Genomic DNA, 21,312 nt, shown 5'->3' with positions numbered 1-21,312 from the left:
GCACCTTTTTCCTGGATTGCCCTGCAGACGCATAGCATGGACGCATTCGGAGCTGTTTTGCCTTTTGTCACTGTCCCGTAGTGTACTGGATGCGCTGAAGAGGCGTACTGCAAGTGCTCCACAGCAGCATTCATTTGCCTTTTGCAAGTAGCAGAGATGTTACCATCCTTATTGCACATCTGCCATTGTAAATTGGCGATGAGTATGATGGTTCATCATTTGGGCTACCCGTCTTGCATTGAATTAGGCGATGATGGTTATTCAATTCTTATTGTACATTTGCTGCGTCATGGGTTGCTTCTTGTCTTTGTCTCCGCTGAGTCCAAGCCAGGGCGGCATGCCAAAAATGGAATGACTCCCAGTAATTCTCTTCTTTATGTTTTGTCTAAAAAGAGCGTCAGTCCTGCTAGTATATGGGGGCAGTCCCTAGAGAGTCAGAAAGCTAGCCCTCCGGGTCAGCAGCCCCAGATCCCGCAGAAATGATGAGCTGCATGCCTTCTAGGGGTGCCCCTTGAACAACCCACCGTGCTTCCTCTTCCTCCACCCTCCCTGGCTATTGCATGGCGTGTCCCTCATTTGTATGATGATAATAAGAATGCAGAATAAAAAGCACTGACTTTTTAGCAGATAAATAGGGGGAGGGCAGCCTCAGCTGCTATGATAGTCCAGGCAGGACATTAAAGGGTGGAGGAGGGAGCACAGCCTCCCACTGCTATGATAGTCGAAGTACAGAACCTTTCTTTAGACACGAAAGGGGGTGGGTGAGGAGCTCAGCTCAGCTGCTTCTGAGAGGAAACGGTTTACAAGCCTTTTGTACATCTGCCGAATGAAAGGGTCATTCCATTTTACCAGTGCCCCGCCGACCTCACCGAGGCGCAGCCAGGAGCACTCACTGGGTGATGATGGTTTCCACCATTTTAGTACGAGCTCTGATAGAACAGATTTGTCTCCCCATACAGCGATCAGATCCAGTATCTCCCATACGGTCCGTGCTGGAGCTCTTTTTGGATTTGGGACTGCATCGCCACCCGTGCTGATCAGATCTCCATGCTGGGTGAACAGCAAATGAAATTCAAAAGTTCGTGGGGCTTTTCCTGTCTACCTGGCCACTGCATCCGAGTTCAGATTGCTTTCTAGAGTGGTCACAATGGTGCACTGTGGGATACTGCCCGGAGACCAATACCGTTGATTTGCGGCCACACTAACCCTAATCCGACATGGCAATACCAATTTCAGCGCTACTCCTCTCGTCGGGGAGGAGTACAGAAACCGATTTAAAGAGCCCTTTATATCGATATAAAGGGCCTCGTTGTGTGGATGGATACAGGGTTAAATCGGTTTAACGCTGCTAAATTCAGTTTAAATATGTAGTATAGACCAGGCCTGAGCCTGCTTTTTCCCTTTCCCTCCTTACTCCCTTTTTTTTTTCGGCATGGATACTTCCTGAAAACTTCCAGAGTTCCTCTCACCTTGACTATTCTGTGAGGTCATTCCTGTAGAGTGAGTGTGACAGTATCTTTTCGTGAGGCTGCAAGCAAACAAACAGCTCCTTATCTTCCGGTAAGTAATCCGTCAGGACCTTTGCTTTCTCTACACCTGGGAGTGACAAGCAAACAAAACAAAAGCTTCCCTTTTCCTCTGACCAAGGAGGAAGGGATTTGCTTTGCCTGTTTCAGCACTTGCACACTTTGGCATATTACACTTTAACTTCCGAGAACTCTCTCAAATATTTATCATTTGGGATTTTTTTTTTTTGGTTCAGACAAAGCAAGAATACCTAAACTTTGCGATAACACAGATTTCAGCAGCAACTGGTCAAGAGATGGGCAAAGTTCTTCAAACAAAACTATTGTGATCAAAAGTGCAGATTTCGGTCAACCGAAACACTTTCTGAATGCACATCAATTTCAGCAAATTATTTCAACTGGAGGGGGAAAAGACTTAAAAAATTACATTTCTCGCTTTCTACATATGTAGGTTTGACCACCTGGAGGTGTTACTTCTCCAAGTATTTGCTCAAGGTAATTCCTCCTGCAGGCTTGGAATCCCTTAGACAGCAATATATTTAGGGTGACCATGATCATACGAACATAAATTGCCAGAATTCCCCAGCAGTAAAAACCTTGCAGCTGATCAGCTTCCTCCTGACCCTGCATTTATAAAGAGAGGGCAGTCCAAGATCACAGCTGAGTTCTGCTATTACGATTTGCTATTACTGTAGGAGCAGTGCTCAGCTATGGCTACACTACAGTTTAAATCGACCTAAGTTATGTCGCTCAGGGGTGTGAATCAGCCAATGTGTGTTCCCCCTGCTGACATAGCTACCGCTATTCATGGGGCAGAAGTAAGTAAGCAGACGGGAGAGCTCTCTCCCATCCGCTTAAAGTGACTACACAGAGAGCTTACAGTTGTATCAGTTAAGCTGTGCCACTGTAAACTCTCTAGTTTAGTCACAGCCTGAGACAGTCTTTGCCCAAAAGACCATGCAGTCTAAAAGTGAGACACAGACATATGCAAATATCTGATTTTTCAGTTCACGGGTAACTGAACAATTAAGAAAACTTTTGTGGCCCCTCCAAACAAAACAAAAATGGAAATTTTTGGCAAACTGAAAAGTTGAAAAAAAATTCATTGGAGGAGAACAAAACCTGCTGCTGGACTGAACACGAAACATTTTGGTTTGATTTTGAGCTTCTTTTTAGCCTTTTAAAATGTTTTAAAAATAAAGTAAAAGGGATTTTCAAAATGAAAAATCATTTCACGCTAAAAAATTGAAATGATTAACTTAAAAATATCAAAATCAAAATGATGGGTGTGTTTTTTGGCAGGAGGGGGAAGGATTTTTTTTTCTTTTAATCAAAGCAACTTGGCGAATTTGACACAAATTCACAAAAAGATTTAGTTGGCTTACATTCCCCCTACTCCCGACTTCCAGAAAATAAAGATTTGGCCAGAAAATTCCGTCCAGTTTTAGAAAAGACTGGTCTGCATCTGCAGTTTAGACTGATGAAAAATAGCTTTTTGTTTTTGTTTGTTTGTAAGCACACATGTTTAGCCACTGAGAGCCCATTTACAGTATCTGCCCAGACAGCTGTAGACAAGATTTGCAGAAAAATCTTACTTTTCCCATATGCTATCAGGTGACACTATTAATTTTCAAATCTCAGTAAAACATTGTTACTTTCCTACTTCCTCAAACCTTCACCACCACCTCCATTTGAACACCACCATGACTTACTGATGGAAATACAGTTACACTTCTCTCTCCTCACAATATCAGTTTTAACAATTAATCTATTTTTTGGATGTTACCTTTTTGTCCTTTGAAAGAGGTTATTACTGGAAAGTTAATGCTGCCCTTCATGGTAGAGACAGATAACTTTCAGGAGATAGTCTGTGAAAATCTAAAAACCTATTTTTATTCCAATCTTGTTTACTGTTTTCAAAATCTGTGAAATGCCTGCGGCGTATTTGACACAGCCACTGTGCTATCTATTTTTTAATAAATAACAGAAAAAAAACCCAAATCCTGGCAGATCTGGTTGCTGGAAAATGACAACTTACAGATGTGGTGAAAAACAATGTGTATTTTAAAGTTTCCACTATTGGTCCTCCCAGTATGTATCTCTCTTAAAAATAAATCCCACGTGTTTTATGGGAAATTATGCCATCCTGGAAGGGAAAAAAATAAAAGCACGAATCCTGAATTAAGGATACTTTCCTCCAGACTTATGCTGCCATTTGATCAGAGGACATGAAGGGTCTGATTCTTTCCTATTCGGAATTGAGGGCACTGTTGCATTAATGGCGATGGAATATATGGTCCCATAGAGCCAATGATGTTAACAAGATCCTATCACTGTCTCATAGTTATACAGAGACCCCAGCCTGGTTAGTACCATGGCAAACACCATTAAAAAGCCTTTTAACCTTTTATTAAAGATACAGAAAGGAAAGAAAAACAGTGAAAGCATTTGAAATGTAAATACTGGATACAGCTTTTATTTTAACAACGTCCCTAGTTTCCTTTCCCTTTAGCTGGAGCACTTTTAGAAGGAAAAAAAATCTTTGTTTGACAGTCTTTGAGATGTTACTAAAGGTGGCGTGACAAAGTTCCTCCTCTACCTTGGTGGGTCCTGCGCTTATTGGCGGATTTGTTCACCTCAGTGAACTTTCCCTCTTGTGGAACCCGCAGTCTGGGTCAGCTCCTCCTGTGTCTGATCAGGAGTGGGGAGGTTTGGGGGGAACCCAGGCCCGCCCTCTACTCCGGGTTGCAGCCCAGGGCCCTCTGGATCGCAGCTGTCTGTAGTGCCTCCTGTAACAGTTGCATGACAAGTACAACTCCCTGGGCTACTTCCCCATGGCCTCCTCCAAACACCTTCTTTATCCTCACCACAGGACCTTCCTCCTGGTGTCTGATAACGCTTGTCCTCCTCAATCCTCCAGCAGTAAACTCTCTCACTCTCAGCTCCTTGCCTTCTTGCTCCCAGCTCCTCACACACGCTCCTTCTCCTCTGGCTCCTCCCTGCCTGACTGGAGTGAGCTCCTTTTTAAACCCAGGTGCCCTGATTAGCCTGCCTTGATTGGCTGCAGGTGTTCTAATTAAAGTAGCTATCTCTACTGCCTTCTAGAAAGATCTTAATTGGCTCCAGGTGCCTTGATTAACCTGGAGCAACTGCCATTTGGTTACCAGGGTACTAGGGATTTGTTTAGCCTGGGGCTAACATACCTGTTTCTCAGTACTTTACTGTAGCCATCTGGCCTTGCCCCATCACAGTGGTAATAACTGTCGTTGTCGGGGAAAAGAGAAGAAGCTAGTTCAGATGGGCTGGAGTTGTTGTTAAAGTTTGATCCCATTTCCCAAGCAGACAAAACAAGACTCACACAAAAGAGGAGAGAACACACCAGCAAAGATAGAAAATAGAGCTTCTGACTTTGGTGTTGACACTCACTTGCAACCTCAGTGCTGAAAAACTATAGGCACCGTATATGGTTTTATCAGCCATTCCAAGACCTGGCAAACTTATAACAGCAGTGGGCTGTTTAGGGTATTACTTCTAGCTGTCTCTTTCTGGTCACAGGCTTACAGTAGTGTTGCAAAATATACAGTCTTGGCTAGCTAAGGCAGACTGTCCTTAGACTAAAGGAAAAAGGAGATAGGAAAGAGAAGAAACAAGGTGGGGCAAGGCAAAGAACACATGAGAGAAAGAGAGAAAATCTCCCATCACAGGTGGTGGTTGTGATTCAGCTGGAGCTACTAGAGGTGGCAGTCATCTGGGGCCCCCTCCATGGACCTCCTGGTCAGGACACCTCTCAGGATCAGGAAGACAAAGGCTCAGGAAATGAGGAGAGTGGCAACCATGGTGGTGGAGCTCGCTCCAGTAGAAACAAATTTCTCCCCAAAGTTTCTTTTTTTGGATCCCAAAATGGGAGTGATGGGGAGAATAGCCAGTCCTTTCATTATTTTGTCCACCAATTAAGCCTAGTTTTTGACATACTAGTTTTGATTCACTGATTTCCAGTTCCATCTTTTCTTGTTTTCCAAGCATGATCTTAACACAGTCCTTGAGTTAGACCAATAGGCCTTTTTGTTTGGACTAATTCTGTCTCTCGTTTTTGCATCTTTCCCCATCAACATCTGTTATCACTAGTTACTGTGACATTTTATGAACTTACACTCACTTTTTTATAGTTGAACTCAAAATTAGGGTAAATATGTAGCCACCAATTATCAGAACAGCCCTTGGCACCTGGCAGAATGAGGATCTCAAAAATTTATTGTTAAGTTTCAGTGATGAAAACAGGATTTCCTACCCCTGCTCCCTGAATAAACTAGTTCAACGTCTAAATAGTTGCATTATCAAAATCAGGCTTTGAAACTAACCCTTTATTAAGAAAGAATGGAGAAGCTTAATAGCTCTCATGGTACTTTGTTTCAGTCTTTCAGGATATATGCAGTCAACCAGGCAGCAGTTCTGTGATTTATGGTAGGAAGGTTACCTTCAAAACCAAAAGAGATAAAAATGTTTAGTCATTAAACAAAAACCACAGATTCTGCAGAACACAGTGAAGTCTGCACTTTCCATGGATTTTCCTCCTCCCTTTTATTTTTCCCTTGTCACATCCATGATTATTTAAGTCCTTGTAATGTTCATAATGTTTGCATTATTTACTCACCTTTTTAGTTACTTTTAGAGAATAGGCTATATTCTACATTTCTTCTGTAAAAGTCATCTCACATGTGATATCATTTTTCACTTAGTATCACCCTGGTGAAGTAATCTTTTAGTCTTTTTCCCAGTGTAAATGCCTTTACCTTAGTTTAAGAGAGCCTTAATTCTAATGTGAAAACATAGCGCTCCTCTGTCTCTCTAAATGCTTATCATCCCTCATTCCTAGCCACACGTCCCTTCTTATATACACGTATTCCATCCTGAAATAAAATTATCTAAGGATAAATAACTTCTCTCTCCTCTGTTCTTGCAATGTGAAATAATTCTTTTTCCCATACAAGATTTGATTTTGAATAAAATACTCTCATAGTAAATTTACCCCAGCCATTTTAATGGGGCTTGCATTTAAGTAGGTTGGGAAATATATCTGACTTTAGATATAATCTGTGAATTTAGATATTTCTTTGTTTAAACCCCCACCACACACATTTCCTATTTCCTTTTAAATCAGAATCCTAGTGAAAATGGAAAATGATATAGAATCTTTGCTGACAGGGAGAAAATGACATCATTAATACACTTTTTTCAATATGCATTAATGAGAAAAAAAATGATGCAAGTTGACTAAGGGCAATGTTTATATCGTATGGTTTATGATTAAGATAAGATGGTAAATGTAGAAGTAGGAGGTTTGCTAGCATTAGAAAACACCCAATTCTTTAAATATGCTTACCTATGACAGAGTAAACAACAAAAATACGGAACATTTTGGCTGGAGGAAGCTCATGCTGGTTTGCTTTAGGCCTCACTCTGCTCGTAGTTACACTCACATAAAACCACAGTAAACATGACTGGTTTCAAAAGAATTAGCTCTGAATTCATATTAGTGTAAGAGAGCAGAATCTTAACTCTGAACATGGATTGGTGTCTTAGGGTTTTGTCTTCACTAGCAGGGTAAGGTGACCTAAGTTACGCTACTCCATCTACGTGAACATAGTTGGAGTCGACGTAACTTAGGTCGATTTACTCCAGTGTCTTCACTGCATTGCATTGAAGGGAGATGCTCTCCGGGAGCTGGAGTACCAGAGTCAAACAAGAGCACTCTGCCATCGATATGGCAGATCTTCACTAGACCCACTAAATTGACACCCGCTGCATCTACTGCAGCAGTGTCTATCTCCCCGGTAATGAAGACAAGCCCTTACTCTGACAGGCCACTCACATTCTCGCTATTTTTAACTAACACAAATTTACCAGTAGCCACACACTGCTGTGATGTCATTACTGAAAAGCTGCAGCTGATTTAATCCTATTAAGAAGCCAACATTCTGTCAAAAGCTGCTGTTATTTTCACTACAATTGGCAAAAAAGATATGGAAATAATATAATTTCATGTACTTCAAGAGCCTGAATTAGATGGAATTATAGGCCAATATTTCTAGGTGGAATTGCAATACAGCTGGATAATCATGGAGATCTTTCCCGTGTTACTCAATTTTTTAGTCAGTCTTTAAAAGAAATTCTTAACTACCTATATATCATGTGAAATGTCTTCAGATAAACGCCGCTCAGGGACATACAAGATACTGGGCTTTTAGGATAAAATATCTTGATGAAAACAATGTTAAACTGCAGTCATGTAGTTAATTTATTACCATATTTAAACTTCTGTACTCAAAGTTGTAGGCTGGTGGGATTAACTTTACAGCCTATCTGGTGATCTGCCAAATTCACTTTACCTATGCCAGTTAGGGAAATAGCACTAGCTGCAGCTCACTTATTGAACTTGAAAAATATTTTCCCTCCATCGATATGCTATTAAATAAGCTACAGGAAAGAACCTATAAATGCCAAGGTCAAGGATTACAGTTGTAATTTACCTTTGGAAACAAAGATATATTTTTAAAAATGATGGTGATAAAAACTGTTCACACGTAATCTTCTAGTTTTAGGGGTGATCAAGAGTATTCGCAAGAGGATGACATTTTTAAGCTTACTGACAAGACATCAGTGGAAATATCAGTCAATACACAGTAATTTATGAAGTGATAAGAATACCTGTGGACGTAAACACAGACAGTTACTGATCTTCCTGTGTGTCCCTATTCCCCAGCCCTTTACCTCATGTGAGACACTGTCTACTAAAGTTTCAGTCTAAACAGAGAGTGTCAAATCCTGCAATCCTTGGACATTTCTAATTAGAAGACCAAGATAATGTGCATGGCACTGGAGAGCTGGTCCCAGAGAGCCTTGCTCTCATGTTCCAGACCTATTCAAAAGTTTAGAAACTCCATTTCACAGCAAAGTTCTTGCCAGTCCCAGCTTTTGCCGAAGTCATCCCTGCACTCCTGCTATCCACACACAGAGTACTACAAGTTTTGCTCTCTTCCATAAGCCTTCATAAGCCCTAAATTTAGAATAAAACCAAAGAAGCTTAGTTCTATAGATCAATGTTTCTTTGACAATCTAAATCCTATCTTTGTTAAATTCTCAATGTTTTTTCTTTTGTCCCCTGGCTTCTGTATATCCCTAATAGAGATTGGAGGATCACTCCATCTAGCTTGATTTATCAGCCCCATGCTCCATTGCTGACACTCTACAGCGTTCTGTGTCACAGCTCTTTCCAAGATGTTCAGTCCCTCATTTTCAAGAGCGCAAAATATTGTAGGATAAACTGGTATCTGAGATCACAGCGGCAATTTGTTGTTTGCATCTAAAACTAGCATTATAGCTTGCTGCTAGAACTTAGTGATAATCTTTGTCACTTACAGCGAGGCGTGCTACAACATTTGAGTCACTGCAAGCTTTACAGGGGAATGATAGTGGAACCAGATTCTTAACAACTAAGCTGACCAGAGACCAGTTTTATAAACAATCCCTGACTTTGGCTTTGAGAGCGCTCTGCCATTCTCTTCACAGGCAGACTGCTTTGTGCACAACTGAGTATGAGATATAAAAGGAGGGACCAAAATACTAACAGAAAAAAGATGACACTAGTCTATAGTCAGTGTGCATATATGTCCTACCCCAATGCAAGCTATCCCACCATCCAGTGTATATGAAATTGACAGAGCAGTTTATCTACCTATAATATTATGCTGTGGCTTGACTTCAGCAGATGTGCCTGGGATGTAAGAGGGGCGGTAAAAGATATAGCAAGTGCAAAGTTTGGCCCACATGCTGCCACCACTCCTTATAACCGTGTTTAAGACATTTATTGTTGCACTCAGTCCTTCCTATCACCCCCCCTACAATCTGTCCAAAACTGTCCTACAAAAACCCATGTACTTCACTCAGTCTTATAACCATGGCTCTCATCCTTTTTGGTCATAGAGGCATAGAAATATAGGGCTAGATGGGACCTTGAGAGGTCATCAAATCCAGCCCCCCTGAACTGAGACAGGACCAATTAACCTAGACCAACACCTGACAGGTATTTGTCCAATCTATCCTTAAAATCCTCCAATGACGGGGATTAATAGTCTATTTCAATGTGTAGCTATCCTTATAGTTGGAAAGTATTTTCTAATATCTAACCTAAATCTCCCTTGACTCTCATTCAGTTTGTGATCCACTATAACCCCTAGATCCTCTTCAGCAATACTACCTCCTGGACAGTTAGTCTCCATTTTTTAGTTGCATGTTTGATTTTTTCATCCAAAGTACTTTGCTCTTATCTTCATTGAATTTCATCTTGTTGATTTTACACTAATTTTTCATTTCATCTCAGTCATTTTGAATTCTAATCCTGTTCTCCGAAGTGCTAGCAACACCTCCAAACTTGGTGTCATTTGAAAATGTTCTAAGCATGCTCTCCCCTCCATTATCCAAGTCATTAATGAAAATATTGAACAGTATCAGACCCAGAACTGACCCCACTAGATATGTCCCCCCAGTATGACAGTGAACCACTGATAACTATTCTTTGAGTATGGTCTTTCAACCAGTTTTGCACATTCCTTATAGTAATTTCATCTAGACCATATTTCCTTAATTTGTTTATGAGACTGTCATATAGGACTGTGTCAAAAGCCTCAATAAAATCAAGATATATCATGTTTTCTGTTTTCCCCCTATCCAATAGACCAGCAACCCTGTCAAAGAAGGAAATTAATTTGGTTTGCCATGATTTTTTCTTGACAAACTCATATTGGCTATTCCTTATAATTTTATTATCCTTAGGTGCTTACAAACTGTTTAATAATTTGTTCCAGTATCTTCCAGGTATCAAAGTTAGGCTGATCCTCTGTTGCTTCTCACAGACTACAAAACTACAAAAGTGCCATGTGAACATCTGTTCTGACTTTTAGGTGTCACTGTAAACAAGAAGAGGGCAGCATTATCTCCTGCAAATGTAAACAAACTTCTTTGAGCGATTGTCTGACCAAGAAGTAGGACTGAGTGGACTTGTAGGCTCTGACATTTTACATTATTTTATTTTTTAGTGCAGTTATTTTTTGTACATAATTCTACATTTCATGACAAAGAGATTGCACTACAGTACTTGTATTAGGGGAATTTAAAAATTCTATTTATTTTGTTTTTTACTGTGCAAATATTTGTAATAAAAAATAATATAAAATGAGCACTGTACACTTTGTATTCTGTGTTGTAATTGAAATCAATATATTTGAAAATGTAGAAAATATCCAAAAATATTTAAATAAATGGTATTCTACTGTTGTTTAATAGTGAGATTAAAAATGTGATTAATCATGATTATTTTTTTAATCATGCGATTAATTGCAATTAATTTTGTTAATCACTTGACAGCCCTAGAAAAAACCCATCTTGCCTTACTGACATTCCATTAAAAATTACTGCAGCTACTCCCAGGCAAATATACAATTCTATAATGCTAACATTTATATTTTAAGTAATATAACAAAGGTTTTAAGACGGGGAAAGAAAACCTAGGATAACGTAGGAGTATTCCCTGAAGTGAAGGAGCTAAGCGACAAGCATTATTGTCATTTCAAATCTAGAGAGACAGTTTATCACAAAGACATCAAACAACTGAGCCAAATACTTTGTTCTGATCTGTTTGGCTAAAGGAAGTCTGGAAGGCATGTGAAAAGGATTTCAAGTAAATGTATCATTAAAAGTATTATGCTAGTAGATGGCTCCTGTTCAAAAGTTGCCTGTGACTCACGAAACTGCAAACATACAAAGAATCAGGCCATTAGCAGATTTATTGCACGTATTTCCTCTATTGCCTGTGTAAATCATACAAATAAAAGAAATGTTGCTTTCTTGTCAGCTGATCTCTGTAAAATATTGTGACCTACTTATGTAAAAGCCTACACGTTTCTGAGATAGTTGGTGGAAGTCATGTCAAAGTTGTTCCTTACATAATCATTACTTTCCCCCCACCCCTTGTAAATATCAGAATACTAGGACAAAATACAGATATTGTGGCTTTGATAAGACCACAAACCAAATTAAAACTCAGTTTCATACCAATACAGGAATCAGACTAAGCTTTGTTTAGATGCAGTTGTCATAAGGTATGATTCCCAAATCCGAACCTTAGCATCCAAAATTTGGGTACCTGCATGAAACCTGTAAGCTTACTTACCAGCTTAGGTCTGATAGCACTGCCACCAACCAGGAATTCCAGTGCCTGGTACACTCTGATCTCCCCAGCCTTCCCTGGGGACCCCAAGAACCCAAACTCCTTGGATTCTTAAAACCAGGAGAAATAAACCATTCCCCCTAGTACCAATACAAATCAAAATATTCCCAGCAACTACACATATAAAAGTTAACCAGCCAGATCCACACTTGCAAATAGAGTAAAACAAACAAAAAGCCTAAAATTGCCTTTTTACTTACTCACTATTCTGAATAGATAACAGACTGTAGCAGGGAGATTGGCAGAGACCTGGTTTCATTTCTAGTCCTGTCCAGGACCCCGAGAGAAAAAAGCCAACCCCAAAAACCACAAACAAAGGCTTCCCTCCCTATGAGTTGAAAGTATCTTGTTTCCTGATTGGTCCTCTTGTCAGGTGTTGTTTGTTAACCCTTTCCAGGTGAAAGAGACATTAACCCTTAGCTATTTTGACACGCCCAAATCGCAGACAGTGGGAACCTCACTGGCAGTGATTTCTCTAGAACTTTAGAATAAACAGATTAATACACAATGCACTTTACATATAACTATAAGTATGTAACACAAGACTTTCTACATTTAAGGACATTTTTAACAGTGGATTCTGGGAAGCTTCACGGGAGAGTGCATCACGACTTTGTTAGAAGCTCTGAAATGTGTTGAATTGTCAAAACAAATTGGAGAGTAAACCCAGCAAGAATTTTTGTTGATCGTTTGCGGTATGGAAGCCACTAGCGCAGAATGGTCATGTTTGTAAGCTGCCGACCATCCCCAAACATATGGCGTAGCTTTTCAGGGCATAACATCAATGAGCGTAGCATTCTTTCACTGACATGCACCAGATGATTCCCTTCAGAACGGTTTTGCTGAGAACACGACGGATGGAAGTTGTGATCCGGTCCTTCTGCATGAGAACTGCTCTAACACCACACCATAATGGCATCTGTGGTTCATGGATGGCTTGCAAAGTCCGGGCCTTACACATAGGGTCAGACATGAGCGTCACTAAGTTGGTAAAGGCCTTCGTGACATCCATCAGTACCACTCTAATGCATGCTGGTTTTGGTCAGTCGGTAGTGGGGCACGCGATTTGGCAGTGTGATACAAACGCCTGTAGTATCCGCAAGCCTAGAGAAGGATTGACCTGTTTCTTTGATTTGGACAGGCCACTTTTGATAGCATCCACCTTGGCTGGTAGGGTTTATAGTTCTCTGACCACACTGGGTGTCCCAGGTAAGTCACATCGTTTGGCCGATTTGAAATTTGGCGCTAAACAGTTGTCCGGCTGCTAATGCACTCAAAAGACTTTCCCAGGTGTTCTAGGTGTCGGCCAGGAGTCAGAAAAAATGCTCAGAGTAGGCACTGCATATTCCTCCCAGTCCAGAGACCATCTATCCAGCCAAAAGGACATTAAATTCATACACCCCGCAGGTGTGAGTGGAGCCTCTTTTGGAGGTTGTCTAGGGTACTTCCCAGTACCCCTTGTTGTCTTGTAGGACACTGGGCCGTCAACTTTCTAGCTACTACGTGCGTCGTGCTGGATAGTTGTCGCGGACGGGTTTGCATTTAGGTATGGTAGCCACGAAGCGTGATTTCCCTCTGGTGGGTACAGAACCATGGAGATGCCATGACTGGTAGATGCGGATTAATACCCATCTTAGCTGTTTCTGGATCTCGTCTATAGCAGCTTTGGGATAGAGGAGACACTCGGTAGGGTGGAGGTCTAATGGAGTGAGCATAACCTGTGTCAATGGAGTGGTAAGCCTGTTCAGTCCGCCTGGGTGGCTGAAAAATGGGGCGAACAGTGCAACAGTCCTTTTGTGCCCTGCAGAGTTCGGGTGGTTGAGAGGTTCACCTCGTCAGCACCACGTCTTTTTCCTTCGAGTAGAAGTCGGATCGTCATATCTCCTGGACTGTAAATTGACAACTGTAACTCTGGTATGAAAGCTTGGAGATTATTAATTAAGTTATAGCTATGCAAAGAGGGCTATTGAAGATTTAAACGACGGTCTTGATTTAAACAAGCGCCTAAGTGGTAGCAACGCACCCCACCAGAACATCATTTGGTATAAAGAGAGTTTTCTTTTGTTTTTTTCGGGAGAGGCTAGTAAGTTAAAAAGGCACTGTTGCTAGTCAAAACCCAAGCAGGCAGCAGAGGAACAGCAGTTCAGACAATAAACACCAGAGGGCACCCCAACACAAGAAAACAGGAACCATGACTTCCAGAGCAAAGCTGGATGCAGAGGAACAAATGAAAGAGGCAGACCACAGGCGAGACATGGAAAAGAAACTACAAGAGATGAAGCTGAGAGAACAAAGTCAACCCCAAAAACCACAAACAAAGCTTCCCTCCCTTTGAGTTGAAAGTATCTTGTTTCCTGATTGGTCCTCTGGTCAGGTGTTGTTTGTTAACCCTTTCCAGGTGAAAGAGACATTAACCCTTAGCTATCTGTTTATGACAGCAGTTTATAGCATAGCGGTACAAATCTTTGTTTCCTCTGCTCTCGCTTGGAAAGCAATGGTCCCCTGTTCCCTGCCAGAGTGTGATGGAGAAAGTCACAGCTGAATGGAATAAAGAAATGTGATGTCTTTGCAAAATGAGTTTGAAGCTCTCAGAGCAGACCCACGTGGACATATAAAAAAAAACAACACACCACGCTGACTCTCTTGTATATATTCCCCATTTGTCACCAAGTCATCTTGGCCTCATTTTAGTGTAGAGAGCCCAAATCTAGCTCTCAATCATGCAGTTAAATTAGTATAAATCCAAAGTAATTTAACTGAAACTCTCAGTTACACAATGTATATTTCTGGTCCTTCTGGACAGCATGCCTTTCCTTTTGTGACTTCATTCACAATAAATACCAGTGCAGGAATGCTGATTGGTTGTTGTCATTACTCAAATTACTAGCCTATTCCACAGCAAAAGCACATCATCAGGGCAAGGTGGGGAAGCTTGCATTTCTACTTCCCAGGTTGTATTTATTCTTGGACAATGGGAACACACCATTCCCCTCTCCAGCCACCATGCCACGTTCTATGCCAGCACGCAATTGAAAACAGAGTACAGCTTAATGGAACTGCAAAATCAGATGGCTTTCCTGATGTTCACACGGAATTGCTCCTGTCTACATAAGACTGTCTCTGTCCCCTAGAACCAGGACCTCTCATGACAGCTACATCCCACAGGAGCCATGAAAACTGCCAGCCACCAAGGGCAGGTTCTGTAAATCTGACAAAACCAGGATGAAAACCCTCTCAGCATGTTGCCTCCTTTATTTCATGATGCCTACAAATAAAGCCTGTTACTTCACTCTTTATTTCTTCAGTAGGTTTTATAGGTTTTCAAAAGCATGTAACAAGCACTGAAGTTGGGGTATTTCTGAATGACGTTAGTCTAACTAAGAGACCTGATCCCACTACCAATGAAGTCCAAGAGGACTTGGCCTTTCAGTTCAGTGGAAGCAGGACTGAACCATGAAGCTATTTAGTATACAGCAAAGATATTATTAATGATGTGTATTCAATTAAGCATAATTACAGAAGTGTCCAATTAAAACTTAAAACAACATTAAACATGCATGGCCCATCTGCCATTGAATGCATCTGCCAGTAAAGTGAAAGAATATGCTCAGTTTCTCCCTTTCTGACTATGTTATTGTTATGTTTTTAACTACAGCAGAGGAAGACTGGCATAACAATTATTTGGAATGCAATATGTTACCTTGTCAATTTTAAATACGAAGCCACAAAATAACTTGCCATCAAAATCCACTAAATATCCTCAAAAATCAATGTAAAAAGGAAAGTTAGGAAAACAAACTAAAAAAATATATATAGAGACCAGGAGTTCTCAGACTTTTGCTTTCTGAGGCCCCCCAAACATGCTATAAAAACTCCACGACTCATCTATACCACCATAACCTGTTATCTGTATATAAAAGCCAGGGCTGGCATTAAGGGGTAGCAAGCAGGGCAATTGCCCAGGGTCTCATGCCACAGGGGACACTGTGACACTAAGTTGCTCAGGGCCCCAGACTTCAGTCCATGCAGTGGAACTTCGTTTTTACGCCCTCAGGCCCAGTGAGTCTAACCCTGGTCCTGCTTGGCGGACCTCCTGAAACCTGTTTGCGGCCCCTCAGGGGGCTCTGGACTCCTGGTTGAGAACCACTGATACAGACAACATCAACATTAACCACTTGTCTGTATACATGCAAAATACAGAGCGGTTTCTGATTTATCCAACTCCTGTTCCTCTCGAAATATTGTCCTTCACTGTTTCCTTCCATTACAAACTAACAGCATTTCAGCTGCTAAAATATGATACTTGAATATATACTAAGAGTCAATCATAAGAAAAGATTACAGTATGATGAGCTATATTTAAAATAAATCATAACCATACCACATTTTATGGTGAGTGATATGAAAAACTGACCCTTAGCCACTTTCTGCTGATGGCAATATTGGGGATATTGCCTATTCTAAGTACGTAGATATAGTAACAATGGCTGGCACCTGAGATAATAATTGTCAAGTTGCTGATGATGCCTACAGTACATACACCCTGGGACCCAGCTACTGCTGGAGTTTTAAAAGTTATCACATTCAGAACCATACATTAACAATGAGCAAAATTTACAAAATATATTTACAAAAATATAATAGAATCACAGAATAATAGAAATGTAGTGCTGAAAGAGAACTAAAGAGATCGTATGGTCCATCCCTCTGCATTGACGCAGGATTGAGTATACAGGACAGCTGTTTGCCTAACATGTTCTTAAAACCTCCAGTGATGGGGATTCCACAACCAAATAAAAAAAAAACATTTATCTCCATATAAAGATACTTCCCTCCTTTGAAGTCTATAGAAAAAAGGGCTGTGTACGAGTTAAATATAGTTATTATATTTAACAAATATTTTAGTGCGCATTTCCCTGCAGATTTCTCCCATTTCTCAATTTAACCATGTGGTGTTTAAGACTGCTGTGACACTTTTAAATAAATCAAAAGAAAATATGTTTTCAAAGCGACAACAGGGAAGCAAGTGTTTGTCTTTCAGTCTCTTATTCTTAGCTCAGCTGGAAACAGAGATTCAATCTGAAAAAAAGAATATAGGAAAGTGACCTATCTAACCTGGAGAGACTATTGCAGTTTCTGTCCTTTCAATTTGGGCAAGTATAACCAGAAATAATGTTGTGAGACTGAGGAAAAGAGAGTCTAAAATGGTGATCAGGAAAAAAACAAAATGTCTAGAGGACAGTGGAACAGTCTCTACCGAGAAAGGGTGGGGGCAGCAGCACTGACTTCGTTTGCAAGTAGACTAGACAAAACACAGGAAGGATGGCGGTTCAGTAGTGACTCTGCAGTTAGAGTACTCCTGAGAGTTGCTGTTTCAGTGAGGATTAAATTTTGTTATTTAAGTAAAAACATGTGTAGCCGCATAAAACTTACATCACTTCCTCTTAGGGAAGTTAGAGAGCTGATTTTCTGCAATTTACAAATCAATCTGGTCAGTCCTTTAGGAGACAGGAATTAAACATGACTTTTTTTTGCAATTTAGACTTGTAGTCTAACTTCTGAAGGTCCCTTTAGCTAACACAGGGGCATGCTTCCCATAGTTCAAATGTCACTGTACAAAAAAATCTCAGACACAAGGTCATTTTTAACATTAAATATTATTAAAATTTGTAGCACTATGTGACCTACCGTTTCTGTTGATACCTGTGGAAGTTGATAGATAATTCTGCTTCTAAATGTAACTGGCTCTCAGAACAGGCAACAAAGCAAAGCATAAGTACCTAATTGCCTGTTGTGTCCTCTGACATTCTAATGCATAAACTTACTTGTAAGCTGATGAGGAAGTGATATTTTCCATCCCACAAAAAGTTTTGGGTTGTCATAGAAAAATCCAACTGAAAAAGATTCCGATTTAAAAACATTTCAGCAAAACCTGGATATTTTTAAAAAATTTGCTTTTTCAACCAGACCTCATTCTCAACAAAAAATAAAATTTGACTAGTTCAATTCATCTCTGATACCAAATTTTTAGGGAGCAATAACAAACTCGTACAGTATAGGTATGTCTGCCAGTAAGATATCTTATTCTTGATGAGCTCAGAGTTAAGGTTGTGTCCTTCAGTGAAATTCTGAGGAACTGGCTCTGTGCATTTTGTGCGATTGTATTTTGAAATGGAAAGGCAGTTTGCAGTGGGAGCCGTGATCAGCCAAACCTGCGGATGCTGCAGGTAAACAAACCGGGCTGGCTCACCAGGGGCTTTCCCTGAACAAGCGGCGGCCCTAGTTTGAGAACCACTGGTCTAGACTTTACTTCTGCTTTAACATGATCTCCTTGATTTTTAATAGCTGTATTGATAGGAAACTCACTGGAGGAACCTTAACTGTAACTCGGTAACATTTTTGGCATGTGAATATACTGAAGGAAATGTGTGTGTCTGGCAGAACTAAATGATCCAACATTCCACCTCAAGTTTGTGAGATTATTTTATTAAAGACTTATTTAATAAATGTGAAGGAGAAAACAGGTGATAGCCCCATGTCAAGAGAGGACTAGAGCCACTACTAGTGACTATCCAGGCCCTCAGCTAGTATAAACAGATGCAGTTCCAACAAATCTATGCCAAATCACACCAGCTGACTACCTCCCAAATATCTGTCCATTATTTGGGCATCATTTAAGGCAATTCCACTAACCAACGTTTTGCCTTTCATTTGTGCATGTTCAGTAATATGGTTATGTGCAGTAATAACATGAGAAACAAAAAATTGTTGAGTTACAAGTATTTTGCTTTCTTATTCCATTTCTGCAAAAAAAGTTATCACGATTTGAACATAATACTGTTTTATATAACATTTTAAAAGATAGCAATTTAATTAGATATTGCTGACATAAAATACTTAAGCTTCAGTCTAGTGTTTAAAATGATATCACCAGCACTACCTTGAAATAATTATAGCCTTTTAATTCAGTTACAATCCAGCCCTGCAGCCACTCCACATGCAGAGTTCCAAGAGTACTCAATGAGCCATGAGTCAATGGAGTAGCTGCATGCTGAAGTACTTATTGGATAAAATGCAGGGACACTGTAGCTGAGTCAGAGAACAAAGAGTGGGACTGGAGCTTTGAGCTATAAACTCAGATTTTACATCTTCAGATTTTGCAACTTGTACAAGGCATCAGGCTAGACCCTGCTGCCTCAATTAGAGTTTTAGTACTGGTGATTGATGAATGCATGAGGGTATAGGAGAATCACACAGGTCCCACATTACATCTCTGAGCCAAAATAAATACTTTCCCACATTGTAGCTATCTGCTGCATATCTCATGACCAGATCTGGCCCAAGCCAGCACACTTTCTGAGGATTCAAAGCAAGTTCTATCTTCAGGTTTAAACCACCAACCCTCACGACCAAACATCAGGAGGAGACAATGGCCAGTAACTGGACTTTCTACTGGGAAGTCTTGGTGTGGCCAAGGGTAGGTAGAGAGGAGAATCCTTCCTCAGGCATCAGCATCTCAGAAGAACACCAATGCAGCTAAGATAGAGGCCTCAGAACTGCAGTAGCTCCTACAGCTGGTGTGACTCCCAACATGGGGTACAGGCAGAATAGAATTCCCCTGCTCTTGCACTAGGATGAAGGCAAAGGTGCTGGAAACTCCTTCCTCTCTTTGCCTTCGTACCCCAGTGGGTGAGCTTGCCTTTATAATATTCCCAGTTTTGTATTATATTCTGCTTTGCATTATATTCAGCGGTAATGCAAGGAACCTACAGGCCTGTATCCTGTAAGATATTAGCTTCAGCGAGCTTGCATAAGGCTTGAGGCCTATGAACTTTGTGCAGATAAACTGCCCAACAGAAAACCCCAAGTATTGAAAGGGCTGAAAATATTGTGTTTAAAGTTAAAGATCTGGCCACAGGTACATGATCCAACCACAGAAGTGTCAAGGCAATGAACTGACTTACATAACTGGTACATGAGCTACATCCAAAGACACCTAACCACAAATGAGCCAAGGTAACAAACTGACGTATATGATAATAAGCTGAGATCATTAATATACTAACCTATAGAAAAAAAGACACTCCAAAATTAGCAAGGTAAGCCCCAGCTGAGATTGGGGTGCCTTCATTTTACAAAGACATGGCAAGAATTGTCCCTGCCCCAAAGACAATCTAAATAGTGAGGGAGAAAAGAAAAACATTTTACAGCAAGAGAACTGAGGTACAAAGAGATGAAGTGACATGAGCAAGATCACAAAGGGAGCAGTTCCAGGAACTGAATCCAGATCTCCTGAGGCCCAGTCCAATGTCTGAAGCACAAAATAATCCTTCCTTTCCAGTCCTGAGTCTCTTTTCCTCTGTTACATACAACTTTGTATTGCCTTGCTAGGCTACTGTTTGGCTGCTAACCTCTCTATTTCTCCCCCCTTGTTCTGTACTGTCCCCTCCCCCACCCAGGTCTTTACCATGCACTCAACTTGGTACGCACTTCAGATTTTTTTTATTATGATTTTTTACAAAACAAGGGTCCACAACAGGAGCTAAGCCAGTGGTTCTCAAACTGGGACCTCCGCTTGCATAGGAAAAGCCCCTGGCAGGCCGGACCGGTTTGTTTACTTGCCAGGTCCGCATGTTCGGCCAATCGCAGCTCCCACTGGCCGCGGTTTGCCGCTCCAGGCCAATGGGGACTGCGGGAAGCAGCACGGGACAAGGGATGTGCTGGCCGCCACTTCCCACAGACCCCATTGGCCTGGAGCAGCAAACTGCGGCCAGTGGGAGCCATGATCGACCAAATCTGTGGACCCGGCAGGTAAACAAACCAGCCCGGCCTGCCGGGGGCTTTCCCTACACAAACGGCGGCCCCAGTTTGAGAACCACTGAGCTAAGCTAATTTACATCAACCGAGGTTCTGGCCCAACACTCACAGCATATCAAAAACACCACCCGTATTCAACAGCTAGTGCAAAAAAAATAAAGGACCCCTCCCAGCGAAATTTTCAAAATGCCAGAAGCGCATTTGTTCACCAGCTTGCTGATGTGCTCCTGTCCTGCTCAAAGGGAGGACTGAATCAAAAGGTGATCTGAATAGTAGCTAAAGATCAGTCAGTAAGAAAACAGGTCATCAGGAATGCCAAACACTCTCTTTTACAAATGTATTGACTCTTAGGGTAGCTAACTTTGTAATATTTAAAAACTGGACACTCCAGCAGGAGTGCTGGAACCTCCCCTGCCCTCCTCTTCCTCCCAGCAAGGCCCCACCCCTGCCCCGAGGCCTGGCCTCTGTCCCACCTCTTGCCCCCAAGATCCTCACTCCCCAATTTCTCCTCTTCCAACCTCCTCCTGTCACTCAATGCTTTTTCCTTCTTCCCCCTTCCATCCCCCAAGTCGGTAGGGACTCGCCTGCGGAGCCAGGGCTGGGAGCTGCAGCCAAACGACGCAAGCAGAAGATGATGACCTGACACTTCCCTGCATCCCCCACCTGCAGTAACTGGACTTTGGATGT

Source organism: Chelonoidis abingdonii, chromosome 8 (genome assembly GCF_003597395.2).
Source record: "Chelonoidis abingdonii isolate Lonesome George chromosome 8, CheloAbing_2.0, whole genome shotgun sequence".
Classification (NCBI taxonomy): Eukaryota; Metazoa; Chordata; order Testudines; family Testudinidae; genus Chelonoidis; species Chelonoidis abingdonii.
This window is presented reverse-complemented; position numbering follows the sequence as displayed.